We start from the raw sequence: 7,500 nt of genomic DNA, 5'->3' as shown, positions 1-7,500 counted from the left end.
GTACTGCCAGATTAGGCATATTTTCTAACATTTATAAAATGAAATTTATAAAACAGAATTTAGCAAAAGGCATCTCTCTCTCTCTCTCTCTCTCTCTCTCTCTCTCTCTCACACACACACACACACACACACACACACACACACACACACACACACACAGAAACACACAGTTAGTGTTGCTATCTAGGTCAAGCTTAGGAAAAATCTCTGATAGGTACAGAATAAATGAATAAATAACAAACAGATAATGGCACAAATAAAAAAGAAAAGAAAAACAAGTCTGTGTGTCGCATTCATTTATTTTCAAAATCAAAAACATCAACCTGCATTCTTGATCCCTCGCCTACAATTTCTTCAGATAATTCCAAAGGTAATTAAACCTGATTTAAAATTAATAAACTCTTCCATTAACACTGGTTATGTACCTAAATCTTTCAAACTGGCAGTAATCAACCCCCTAATTAAGAAACCTGACCTTCACCCTGTCAGCTGTAAAACTACAGTCCAATATCAAAACTCCTATAGCACAGCAGTTCCCTTTCAGGAACTCAAGGTGTGTCAAAACGCTTTGGGAATGCGCCCGAGTGTTCACGCTCTGAAATAATGTGTGTAATTAGTCAAAAATTGGACGCTGGCCTTTACCGGTGGGGTGACGTCACGACCAAAAAGTATAAAATGTATCGAGTGAGGCAGTGCCAGTTTCCGTTTGTTTACGAAGCGCTTTGTGTGTATCTGTTGAGTTGTCTGTCAATTGTTTGTCAGAAAAAAAAATACAAATTAAAAAATATGTATATACGAGAGTATTAGCTCCACCGCTGTTCCTCTGAGGAGAAGGGGGGGCTTGATTTGCGAGCTAGGCTCAAGGAGATATGGAGTTGGGGGTGGAGCTAGGTCGGTTCCCGAGGAATGCAGCTGCGCACATTTGGCGCAGATTCTCTGCACATTTTGTACACTCATTGTGCCGCGCACATTCTGCTCGCATTTTCTATGCGATCGCAAGTCAACCCGCTGCATCCCTACACACAATGGCGGTCCATGGTCCATTAACTGGATGTGGGAGGTGCCCCGGGCGGCCAGTTCTCTAGCTCTGCCGGACGGCGGACCTGGCCCTCTGAGCCACTAAAGAGACTGCTAGGGCGGTCCATGGGCACCCTCGTCTCGACAAAGAGGTACCTCTGACTAACTCTCTCGGAAATTTCCGACAGGGATAGGGCCGTGCTGTTGGATGCTTTACTCACCCCTACAGGAGTAAGAAACAGGCGGCGGTGTTCCAGCATTACCTCCCATGCCTCTTTCATGGGGCTGCTCGGGGGGCACAGCCCCAACCTCAACCCACCACCTCCCATTTCGTACTCCCCCTGTCAGGTAACCTGCACTGCGCCTAAGCCCCATGAAGTAACAGATCTTAGGACTGTCATCTTCAATGAGAGGGCTACGGCAAAAAAGTCCTGACATAGGATGTTCTGGGAATCCGGCCGTGAATGGGCGCATTGCAGTATGCGGTGCCCGCCCTGCCCCGGCCCACTCAGGGACCTGGCCAATTAACCCTGCCACCCTCGGTGCTTCAGGGCACAGCCAGCTCCAGCGGGCTTTCTCCTTGGGTCCACCCAGCATTGTTGTGGTCCAGGAGTTCTCGCCATGCTTCTAGCACTGATTTTCTCTCACACCTCATCGGTCACCACGCATTGGTCCATACAGACAATTCTGCGGTGGTCTCCTACATTAACCATCACGGAGGTCTGCATTCGTGCCCCCTGTGCAGGCTGGTGCACCAGATTCTCCTTTGGGCCCAGGGGAAACTCCTCTCTTTGAGGGCAGTTTACATCCTGGGCCAGTTGAACAAGGCAGAGAAAACCCTATCGAGGCAAGGGGTAGGACCCTGGGAATGGCGGCTCCAAGCCGCTGTGGTGGAGCAGGTTTGGGAGAAAATCGGAAGAGCCCACAGGGAACTGTTTGCGTCATTCTATCCTCCTCCATTCCAAGCCCCAGACCAGGAACAAATTAACCGGCCTTGGAGAAAGACCGATCAGCTGCTCGTCTGCTACGTCTGCTATTTAATTACATTTTTTTGTTCACAAGTAAAAGACTAAATGTGAATTACAGCACATTTGTTCATTGTTTTATTTGATAAGAAAAGCAGAAACAGGATACATCGAATTTCTATTGTTTCTGAGCCACAAAATATAAAACTGACTTTTTTTTCTCTCTATTCATTTAATTACACAAAGTGCATTCATTAAATAATTAATCTCCCAATACTGAATATGAGCCATCTAATCTAACATCCAGTCTAACATCCTGTCTAACAACCAATCTAACATTTAGTCTAACATCAATTTTCACATCCAAACTAACATCTATTCTAACATCTAATTTAACATCCAAACTAAAATCCCATCTAACATCCAGTCTAACATTTAATCTAACATCAATTCTAACATCTAGTCTAACATCCAAACTAATATCCAATCTAACATCATTTTAACCTCCATCCTAACATCCAATCTAACATCTAATTTAACATCAAATTTAACATCAAATTTAACATCCAAACTAACATCCAATCTACATCCAATCTAGTATCCAGTCTTACATTCAATCTAACATCCAATCAAAAATTCATTATAACATTTTATCTAAACATGCAATCTAACATCTAATCTAACATCTAATCTCCAGCTTTCCATTGGTTGCAGTGGAAGATCTCCTACTTTAAAACTCTAAACCCTATTTAACACCAAACGCTGGCTGATCCTCAGACCTTCTCACCTTACTTACATCAGTACCTGACTTTACTAACACCCTTGTGGATAAATTCATCTCCACAAAATCTAGTGGAACATCTTCACCAAAGAGTGAATGATTTTAGAAGAGCAAATGGGGACTAAATGTGGAATGAGATGTTTAAAAAGTACATAGTAATCTTATGGTCAGGTGTCCAAAAACTGTTACCTGTAGAGTGCATATACAATTTTTTACAAACTTTCAATAACTATTTTAAACATGAGATGACAAGCTGAGAGAGAGTGAGAAGAAAAAGAAGAAGAAACAGATGGTGTTCAGAGTAAGTCTTCTCCGCACTTCGGTTTCTCTAATCCGGTCTTCAGGGGGCGTTAAATTATCTCCCAACCATCTTAACATGCACACGTTTTTATACGTTTCCCTTTTGGATTTTGTGCAAAGCTTGTTGTTTGGCTCGTGTCCTCTGGGTGCATTTACTGACTACTTAAAAGTAAGAAGTTCCTTACTCGACAAAAGCGACGCCTCCTGGGTTTCCGCATTAATGACGCCACGCTCTGAGATGAGACGCTAAAGCTAATCGATTCTTTTTCTTTCTTTCTCCCCAAAGGCATGGCTGCATTGTAAACATCATAAAACCAAAGGAAAGAGGCTTTAGGGTGTTTCTGTGAAGAAGGATAAAAACAGAAAACTAATTTTTTTGTTGTTGGGGGTGGGGTGGGACCGAGTGGCCTCCGAGCGACATGTTACGAAATAAACGAGACAGAAAAAGCAGCTATATAAAGACAACGGCGTACAGGGATTTATTTTTGCTTTTCACAGCTTTAATTGGTCAGAATAGGATCCATCCATCACACGTCTCCTACACTTTATGTTACAGATTACACTCCCGGGGGGATGCTTCACTTTTGACCTTCATCGCCATACCATCAAGGTCCTGAACTGATCCAGATTCATTCACATGCTCTACAGATGCATATTGATCCATGGCCCGTTTAATTGCTGTGCTGAAACGTCCTCCTGGAAAAAGCGCCGGAATGTTAGGGATCATCGAGTGCTCTTGAAGTTTAACATCTAAAAGCATCCAGTAAACTTTCTATTCCTTGTCTCTGGAAAAACGTTAACAAAACTGACCAATGGAAACAATCTTGGTGATTGATTTGGATTGGATTTAAATTGATCTTGGACTTGATCTCCTAAACGGTGGACCTGGGTCGTACTTGGAGTCACGGTCATGGGCTTGGAACCAAAGATGTTGGCAAAAATTTAGAAGGACCATCTCACAGCATGTTTGCTCTTACTATTGATGTCTACTAGGGACGGTAAGATTCAATGATTCACATCAGTGCATCGGCATAAAAGTTAACAATGTGATGCATCGGATACAAGTTGGCATTTGTCTTGCGATGCTTAATTTTTTTTTTTAATATGTGAGTCGTTGAGAAACTATTTATTTTGATATCATTAATAATAGATGCGCTTTACTTTTATAATTTAGATGTGACCAATAATTTGTAAATATTTGATATGTGGATAGATTTCTCTTCGTTAGCTGCTGCTACGTGAATATGACGTATCACAACACTACAGAGACCGAGGCGTGTCCTGATAGTCACATAGAATACAGATTAAAATGGCAGAGGTGGAGCTGTAACTTCCTGCACACACAACAGGAAAAGAATATCTGGGTTTATTATTTTTTTCTCTCCCTTTTTTTTTTGCACTTTAAAGGTCTGTTTGTGAACCAAAGAAAAAAAATGTAACTACCATATTTAATTGCATAGCATCATATTTTTTCCATGGCATCGTATTGCATTGCGTTAAATTGAAACAAAACCGGACTGCACTGCATTGTAATAGATGTGAATCGCATCGCATTGGTAGCTTCTTCGCATCGGCCTCAGTTATAGAGATGCATATGAAGAAATGCCAATGGGGATGATGGGGATAAAACTGAACTACTTTGGAGGTGAAACGTGTTAAAAGGAACCCCAGGGGTGGGATTCCAGTGAAGAATCTTTAGTTGTGGCAGCAGAGGCCTTGCTTGTACGACATGTCCTCTAGCTGTTACCATGATGAATGAAAGCATTCTGCCTGGAAGCAAATATCGGAGGCTCCCAGGTATAAAGCAAACAATTTGTCCAAGTGTAGTATCAAAATCAAATCAAATATGTTAATCGCAAATCTGAATTCAATACCTGATTGATCGAAGCACGGGTTACCAACAAATGCCATGAGGGGATACCAGTGGAAATTATTCTACTCTTGGCCAAAGGAAGAGAAGAAGAGGGGGAAGATTTCGACAGAGACAACAGGGAAAGGTGAAATGGAGTGAAGTGGAGGTTAGAGTCGGTACTTTAAATCCTAACACTATGACTGGTAAAGGGAGACAGTTAGCTTATATGATGGAGCAGAGAAATGTAGATGTGTGTTTAAGAGACCAAGAGGAAAGTGAGTAAGGCTATTAGAGGTGGATTCACTTTGTTCTACCATCTTGTGGATGGAAAGAGAAATAATGTCCTGAAGAAAGAGTAGAGGAAGAGTGTAGTAGAGGTAAAGAGAATTTCTGATAGGGTGGTGAAGGTGAAAGTGGAAGTTGAAGTAAACCTCTACAAGTGGGTTGTGAGATGGAGGAGAAAGAGAAATTCAGGAGGGAGTTAGATGAAGAGATGAGAAGAGGAAGACCAAGGAGGAGGTTTATGGATGTGGTGATAGAAGACCTGCAGGTGGTCTGTTTGAAAGAGGCAGGTGTAGAGGACAGGGGGGTATGGAGATGGATGATCAAAAGGGAACAATTAAAAGGAGAAGAAACGTACAGTCTACAAGCATGTAACAAAGTTTATTATGATTTTTTTTGTAGTTTGTTATGACTCTGCGACTTTGCAGCTCTGTGACTCTGCGACTTTGCAGCTTTGACACTCTGTGACTCCGAGACACTGTCTCTGTGACTTTGCAGCTCTGTGACTCTGTGAATTTGTCACTGTTTTACCTTGCGACTCTGTTACTTTGCAGCTCTGTGACTCTGAGACACTGTCTCTGTGACTTTGCAGCTCTGTGACTCTGAGACACTGTCCCTGTGACTTTGCAGCTCTGTGACTCTGTGAATTTGTCACTGTTTTACCTTGCTCCTCTGTGACTTTGCAGCTTTGTCACTCTGTGACTCTGAGACTCTGAGACACTGTCTCTGTGACTTTGCAGCTCTGAGACTCTGTGACTTTGAGACATGTCTCTGTGACTTTGCAGCTCTGTGACTCTGAATTTGTCACTGTTTTACCTTGCGACTCTGTGACTTTGCAGCTCTGTCACTCTGTGACTCTGAGACACTGTCTCAGTGACTTTGCAGCTCTATGATTCTGAGACTCTGAAACACCGTCTCTGCGACTTTGCAGCTTTGACACTCTGTGACTCCGAGACACTGTCTCTGTGACTTTGCAGCTCTGTGACTCTGTGAATTTGTCACTGTTTTACCTTGCGACTCTGTTACTTTGCAGCTCTGTGACTCTGAGACACTGTCTCTGTGACTTTGCAGCTCTGTGACTCTGAGACACTGTCCCTGTGACTTTGCAGCTCTGTGACTCTGTGAATTTGTCACTGTTTTACCTTGCTCCTCTGTGACTTTGCAGCTTTGTCACTCTGTGACTCTGAGACTCTGAGACACTGTCTCTGTGACTTTGCAGCTCTGAGACTCTGTGACTTTGAGACATGTCTCTGTGACTTTGCAGCTCTGTGACTCTGAATTTGTCACTGTTTTACCTTGCGACTCTGTGACTTTGCAGCTCTGTCACTCTGTGACTCTGAGACACTGTCTCAGTGACTTTGCAGCTCTATGATTCTGAGACTCTGAAACACCGTCTCTGCGACTTTGCAGCTTTGACACTCTGTGACTCTGAGACACTGTCTCTGTGACTTTGCAGCTCTGTGACTCTGTGAATTTGTCACTGTTTTACCTTGCGACTCTGTTACTTTGCAGCTCTGTGACTCTGAGACACTGTCTCTGTGACTTTGCAGCTCTGTGACTCTGAGACACTGTCCCTGTGACTTTGCAGCTCTGTGACTCTGTGAATTTGTCACTGTTTTACCTTGCTCCTCTGTGACTTTGCAGCTTTGTCACTCTGTGACTCTGAGACTCTGAGACACTGTCTCTGTGACTTTGCAGCTCTGAGACTCTGTGACTCTGAGACATGTCTCTGTGACTTTGCAGCTCTGTGACTCTGAATTTGTCACTGTTTTACCTTGCGACTCTGTGACTTTGCAGCTCTGTCACTCTGTGACTCTGAAACACCGTCTCTGTGAATTTGCAGCTCTGTGACTCTGTGACTCTGAGACACGTCTCTGTGACTTTGCAGCTCTGTGACTCTGAGGCTCTGAAACACCGTCTGTGACTTTGCAGCTCTGTGACTCTGAAACACTGTCTCTGTGACTTTGCAGCTCTGTGACTCTGAAACACTGTCTCTGTGACTTTGCAGCTCTTTGACTTTGTGATTCTGCGACTGTCACTCTGTGACTGACTCTGCTTCTCGGTGACTCGGTCCCTCTGCGACTTTGCAGTTCTGTCACTCTGCAATTCTGTATTTTTGCAGCTCTGTCACTCTGCGATTCTGCGCCTATCACTTTGTGACTGACTTTGTTTCTCAGTGACTCTGTCCCTCTGTGGCTCTGTCACTCTGCGGCTTTGTGACTTTTGCAGCTCTGGTGCTCTGCAACACTGTGACTCAGTGTCTTTCTGCAAAACTGTAGCTCTGTCTCTGCGATTTTGAGACT

The 7,500-nt window shown here is 43.5% G+C and overlaps 1 protein-coding gene across 4 annotated transcripts in view; it reads right to left on the bottom strand.

The window, feature by feature from the left end:
- Positions 1-7,500, bottom strand: part of dlgap2a (discs, large (Drosophila) homolog-associated protein 2a) — a 261,204-nt gene that overhangs the window by 105,350 nt on the left and 148,354 nt on the right. The window lies entirely within an intron of this gene.

This window comes from Silurus meridionalis, chromosome 8 (assembly GCF_014805685.1).
Source record: "Silurus meridionalis isolate SWU-2019-XX chromosome 8, ASM1480568v1, whole genome shotgun sequence".
NCBI classification, from domain to species: domain Eukaryota; kingdom Metazoa; phylum Chordata; class Actinopteri; order Siluriformes; family Siluridae; genus Silurus; species Silurus meridionalis.
The sequence above is the reverse complement of the archived record's forward strand: the minus strand, read 5'-3'. Positions and strand labels throughout refer to the sequence as shown.